This window comes from Bactrocera tryoni, unplaced genomic scaffold (assembly GCF_016617805.1).
Source record: "Bactrocera tryoni isolate S06 unplaced genomic scaffold, CSIRO_BtryS06_freeze2 scaffold_714, whole genome shotgun sequence".
In the NCBI taxonomy this organism is placed as follows: Eukaryota; Metazoa; Arthropoda; class Insecta; order Diptera; family Tephritidae; genus Bactrocera; species Bactrocera tryoni.
The window spans coordinates 1-6,889 of NW_024396381.1; the positions used below are offsets into that span (position 1 = coordinate 1).

Here is a 6,889-nt window from a genome sequence, read left to right on the forward strand (position 1 = left end):
ATAAAACAGGCAACACGAAAATAAGTGTACCGCCCAAATAAATATAATTTCTTTTACTCGCGACAAACAACAGTCTGTTAACTCGCGCACGATGTGCTTGTACAATTCCAGTCATATATCTTCAAGCCCGCTTGTATGGTGTTAAACACTGATCTAGCGATGCCTTGTTCTCCAACGTTTATTAAATGCGGTTGGAACAGCGCCTCAATATCTTTATCACACAACCGTCGGGTAACTGTAGTAAGAAAAAAATATTATATTAGTAAAATTCGTTAGTTGAAAGCTATTGGTGACAAGCACAGTTGTTTCCAACGCTACTCACTGTTACGATTTGATGTCATAGATGATATTGCAAAGTTTCTCCTTCAACATGCTGTTTCAAAGGTATCGGTTTGGTTAAACGTATAACCATCAAGCAACTGCAACTGTAAAAAAGTAATTTCATAATTTTATTAAGCTTCTTTTGTATAACTTTATTATTATACTAATGTATGTACTAAGTGCACTAACCTAAAACAGATATCGTATGATACTCGTATCACGGCCAGCAATGTCCAGTCGATTTTGTAAACTTACTTTCTCGCCTTGTTAATCTGCAAAAAAAAAAAATTTAGGTTAGAAAAATTCGCCTTAATTTCTATATATAGGTATATTTAAAAGAATTATTCGTAATTAAAATATTTATCAAATATGAACTTCTTTGTTGAAACGCCAAAATTAACCAAACTATTCCACATTTCCCAGCTTCAGTTATTAACTCTTCTTCTTGAAAAATTGTGTATTTTCTCTTTTAACATATTAATAATTCGATAAGCTTGAAAGTCAACACTTTTTCTCTTTCGTACTTACGATTTCTCCCATTCAATCGAAAATTGCACAAAATTTAACAGTGTTGGTGAACAGCTGGAAATGGTTCAATATGTTTGTGCAATCTGTTACCTCTGTCTTGCAGGGTATACACAGGGTTATACACTGACCGAAATATTCGACAAAAGGTTTGTTAGAAAAATGAAAATCATTATATGCAGCAAGATTCTCGAAAATCCTAATATTAGTTATGTGGGTTTCCCCCCAATTTAATGCACAAAGTTACACTGTTATAAGTAAAACGCGCGCCCTCATTTTCATTGAGGTGACTGACATATTGGCTGATATATAAAGTCACCCGGAAGTTTGAAAATCTTCTTGAGAGAATTTGGTTATTGTAGTTAAAGTGATTTAAGAGATATGTACATTAAACCAAATAGAGGGCGGGGACAAGCCTACTTTTAAAAATTATTTTCCCACAGGTGCCCCCCGCCACTGCGATACCCTGTGCCAAATTACAGTTTTATATCTTAATTTAGTACTTAGTTATGGTCTTTCTACGTTTCCGATTAATAACGTTTTGTGGGCGAGGCAGTGATACGATTACGGCCATCTACGAACTTCGTCTTACTTTTTTGACAAGGGATATGTGTACCAAGTTTTATTTATATATGTATGTATATTATAGCATTTTCTTTTCTTACGAAAATTTTGCATTAATGCCGCCCTATGCACGGGCTGTCAAAGTTGAGTGTTCTGTTCTTAAAATTTTTTCTGGTTCAATTATTCTTTTCTCAAAGTGCTGTCTTCCAAATAGGCAAAAATGCAGCGTTTTCTACCCTCTCAAAATGAAATACCCGTGAATTTTTATTTATAGTTTGTGAAGGTTGCAAAGTGTTTTAAAGAAGTTTTTGCACCAAGTGAAATGAATTTAAAGTGAGTGGGTCGATTCACTCTCATCATCATCAGAGAATGAAATGTGGCTGATTGTTCTTGAAAGAGAGAGGGTGAAAGAATTCATAAAAGACGTTGTGATCTCTTACTCCTAAAGGTCGGTATCCAGCTCTCAAGTAATTGCTCAAGAAAAATACTCGTAATACATTATTTCTTCAAGTAATTCTGATAGCTGGTTACGCATTGTGAATAATCCACATTAGAAGAGCAAGAGAAAATAAACAAAGAAAATAAATAGAATAGTTTTTTATGAACTTTATGAGATGGTGGAGCCGCATCTACTTCCGAAACGCAAAAGCAGGCCAAAAGATTTTATTCCTATTAAAGCCAAATTGGCAGTGGTACTGAAGTATGTTTTCTACATTTTGGCCAAAGTGTCTTATAACCGTGTTATGTTTTTTTGAAAAATATTCTTACAGATACCTAGCTTCGGGGGATTTGCAACGCCACTTAGCTTCTTGCTATCGTACAACATTTTGGCGGAATCGTGAATGACGTTTGTGAAGTACTATGTACCGTATTAAAAAATAAAGTGCCCGATTGGACGGAACAAAATTTGATAGAAATAGCCAATGGTTTTGAAAACCAGTGGAATTTTCCCAATTGTGTTGGCGCCATTGACGGAAAACATTTTAGTATAAAAGCACCTCCATAAAGTGGAAGTATATTTTATTACTACAAAGTAAGATCGCATTATATGCATCGATTGTACTAAAAAGTAATACGAATTTTAAACTTTTGGATTTATAGGGGTTTCATTAGAGCTAGGCGGTGCATTGAAAATGCTTTCGGCATTTTAACTTCAAGATGGCTTTGCTTTGGAAAACTTTTATTTTGCAAACCTGAATGAGCGCAAGTTGTTGTTTCGGCATGTTGCCTATTGCATAATTTTCTTACAAATAACTGTCGGCGAACGTATAACTCGAATACTGTTTTATGATTTTGCAGATAGCACTGGAAATTGGATAGCAGGAGAATGGAAAGTGTTGCAACCAGGGTTCTTATACTTAAACAAAATTATTAGAAACATCGTATGTTTCTTATGTACATGCATAACCAAACCGTACTTAAGTCGGTATATTATCACAGCAATATACATAATCAGCGTTTGAAAAACTACGCTACTCTCGTAGCATTTCATTTTACTCTTGCTACCGCTCTCACTTTGTCGGGAGCCGCAGCATAGCCTTAGCATAACAATGTAAAGTATGTGCTCTACTCTGCCCGAGTTTTGTTAGGTAAAAACTATAGCTGGAGCGGGAGCAAAAATTAAATTCTGCGCTATGCTCTGTGGCGTAGCGGTAGCAAAAATTGGGAGCGGTAGCACAGCAGAGCAAATGAAAATTTTCATGTGCTACAGCTCCCGAATGTGTTTGTTGTTTTTTCTTTTTTGCTATTTTCTGGCATTTACAAGTATGGTACAAGTTGGTATATAAAAGAAGGTCGTTTATAACTCAAGAACGGCTGAACCGATTTGGCTTAAAATTGGTGGGGAGGTAGTTTAGAAGCAGGGTAAGGACATAGGATACATTTTATCTATTTATGCTAAAATTCAATACAGCTCATAAATACAAAAATTATATTTCAAATCATAAGCATTTGTTCAAAATTTATGTAAGAATCATTTGAAAATTTTAGTAATTCAAAAATAGAAAGAAATAAGTAAAAATTTTCATTTCCAAACATGCTTAGTATATGGGTTATACTGATTTTGCTTCTTAACCAGGTAGTTTTTTTTTTAAGACGAGCCCGTCCGATATATTTAATATCACAACAAAAAATGGCATTGGAATTTTCATCGTCAAGCGGATACTTTGCTAGATTATTGGTCAAGGACGCAAATGCATTCATAAAAAACCAAGCGCGATATCTAACGTAAAGATAAAGCGGAATAATTGGAGTGTTGATAAAAAGGTTTATTATAATTTTAGATATACAGAAATCTTTTCGATTCTTTGCAATATACATTGAAGTATGTATATGCGAACAATTTCAAACTGATTCTAATATAAAATTGGTAAATATTTTATTATCTAATTCACTTTATTAATATATTTCTTAAAATATTTGATTTTAGATTTATAAAGGCACTTGACGCAACAAGTGCCAAAATGATTTGCATAACATTGTTTTGTTTGAATTATTCAATTAATTCAAATATTATGCCAGAAAATAGCAAAAAAGAAAAAAAAACAACAAACACATTCGGGAGCTGTAGCACATGAAAATTTTCATTTGCTCTGCTGTGCTACCGCTACGCCAGAGCATAGCGCAGAATTTAATTTTTTGCTCCCGCTCCAGCTATAGTTTTTTACCTAACAGAACTCGGAGCAGAGTAGAGCACATACTTTACATTGTTATGCTAGGGCTATGCTGCGGCTCCCGACAAAGTGAGAGCGGTAGCGGTAGTATAGCTATAATTTTAGAAATTTTGCTGCTACGGAGTAGTAAATGAGAACCCTGTACATAATATACATATACATAATATTGCTGTGATAAATTTAATTTCTATTAGTAAGAAAAATATTTATTTGTATAGTATACGATGTTAAAAGGCATACATCTTCTATCCTATCTTGTGTATCTGCACATGCTCATATGAGTGTATGTATACGCATGTGCCCGTTCAGAAATTTTTCATCACTTATCAATATACTTATTACATGTGCGCGCATTGACTTGTCCATACATTCATATACACTCAGTCCTTTTTTTACGCGATTATTGGTTCTGCCACTAATCGCGTAAAAAAAATCGCGTAAAAATGGTTAGTTTTCCAATATTAACTGACGAATTGGTTCCGAATATAAAAAATATCGCGTATAACAAAATTTACGCGCAAAAAAATATTCAAAAACAATACAATAAGTTTCAAATTTCAGACTTATGATTTATTCATTCATAACAAAATAAAAAAATACAAAACAAAAACCATATATAAAAGAGAAGAAAATAGAAAATAGGTAGATTTATTGAAAAAACCGTTGAATGCTGTTAAATCACTGTCATTATCCGTAGTGGAAATTATTCTTAGCCGCTTATTTTGATGGCCGGCACTGATATCACTAGAATTTGTACCAGAATCAATAGTAAGAACTATGGATTGATGTTCTGATTGCCTTAGCATCTGCGACTGAGTTTGCACCATAAATTCAGTTAATTTTGTTTGAATGCTTCTTTTTGGACCCAATAAATTCCGATGTAGTTCTTTATATCTTAACATGCAGAGACTCAATTCTTTTTGAAAAATTCGTGCACGTTCGGCATCAGTATCATTTGCTACAAAATAATTTTCCAATTCTGCTGCAAGCTTTAGACCTTATTATAGTTAGGCCTTTAGTCTTTTAACGAAATTCCCGAAACTGTATACCCATACACTCACACACGCATACCAATATCCACACACTATTAGGGTGCGCCGACATATTCAAAAATTATTACGCTTAAAAATATGTAAACAAGCAAAAAACGAAAAAAAGCAATCGCGTTAAAGTGAAAAATTCGCGTAAAAAAAATAACCGCGTTAAAGTGAAATAGCGTAAAAAGAGATCGCGTAAAAAAAGGACTGAGTGTATACTTATATGTACATATATTTGCATACATTGCCGAATAATGCACAAGCATACAAACATACATATGCGTACACATAGGCGAAGCTGCTACAGCGGCAAGGGGTGACAATCGGCGGCCATTACTTTACTTATGCCATAGAAATTCTATTGCTACGAATATGGATATGACAACGAAATAATGCAAATATGCATATTTCTAAACGTCATTAATTTCTTTGAAGAAATGAATGATCCTGAGAAGTATAGTCTTAACTTTTCAACGGCCAACGAAGAGTGTTTCAACCAAAAGGAATTCATTCATTAAAATCACCACTCGGAAGTCGTTTTATCCGTTGTAAGCGAATGATTTTCGAAGAAACATCATTTCTAATATGCCGCAAGACAAAATTAGAAATGAACTTCTTAACCTCACGCTGTCAGATAAAACGAAAATACTTCGTCATCGTGGGTCGATTTCCAGAAAATGTAAATGAAGACCGTACTTCACAGGATCATTTCTGTAGTGAAGTATAGTCTTAACTTTTCAAAGACCAACGCAGGGTATTTCAACAAAAGGGCATATAAAATAGTTGAGAATTCGCAGAAATGAAAGACAAAGGAAAGAAAAAGCAGTATAACTTCAATAATGAACAAGCATACAAACATACATATGCGCAGCAGCAGCAAGGGAAGAGGTAACAATCGGCGATCCATTGTAAATTTCTTTCATGCATAACCAAACCATAATTAGGACAACGCAATTCAAGTGTCAATGGTGGTCTAGGTGGTAAGCGCTTCAAAAGTTACGACGAGCACATTGGTACGTAGGTTCGAATCCCAACAGAATTTATTTTTAATTGAATATGTCACCAACCAAAAACATTGTTCTACAAAAACAACAACAGCATAAGCATGGCAACATTGTGTTGTTGGTAGAAAAGCCGAGCTGTGCCGAAAGAAACGAACAAGCGATCGCCGATTGTCACCGTTTCGCTTGCTGCTCGAACATCTTCGCAGACAAGATTGCGTAGATTCATATTGAGCAAGGTTGCGTAGATTCATATTGAGTAAAGTTGCGCAACCTTCAGCAAGGTTGCGTAGATTCATATTGAGCAAGGTTGCGCAACCTGAATCTATCGCAACCTTTTCCGAACTCGTATAAGAAGTATAACTTCAAAAAAAAAATTTTTTGAAAGTGTCACACTGGTATAGCGCCTTAAGTTTAATTTCGCATTTTTTTCGACAATGTATACATATGTCATGAACATATGTATAAAAATATTCTAAAAGAATTAACCCCACGAAATGTCCAACTTTGCAGAAATTACACTTTACTGTCATAAACAACGTATGTATGCAGGTTTTTATGTAGGTTTACCACACTTTTAGTATGATTAATGTGATATAAGCACATAAGTTTTAAGAAAATCACATTTTTTTAAGTTATAAATAAATCGAAAATTTTTCCAATTATAAGCTCTTTATTTTAAAATAAGGTCCTCCGCTTTACTGTTTTCAATATTTTTTTCTTATTACTAGATGAAAAAATCAAATCTCGCTTCCAACTAATTGAAAAA

General features: G+C 34.1%; 1 long non-coding RNA gene and 1 other non-coding gene across 2 annotated transcripts; both read right to left on the minus strand.

Annotated features, from left to right (window-relative positions):
* Positions 1–37: 37 nt before the first annotated feature.
* On the minus strand, positions 38–632 carry LOC120781914. The gene is made up of 3 exons (XR_005706177.1): positions 511–632; positions 323–425; positions 38–235 (listed from the first exon to the last, which is right to left on the minus strand). It is a non-coding gene; the product is annotated as an uncharacterized LOC120781914 (long non-coding RNA).
* A 5,009-nt stretch (positions 633–5,641) lies between these two features.
* On the minus strand, positions 5,642–5,850 carry LOC120781915. Its single transcript, XR_005706178.1, has one exon. It is a non-coding gene; the product is annotated as a small nucleolar RNA U3 (small nucleolar RNA).
* Positions 5,851–6,889: the final 1,039 nt, after the last annotated feature.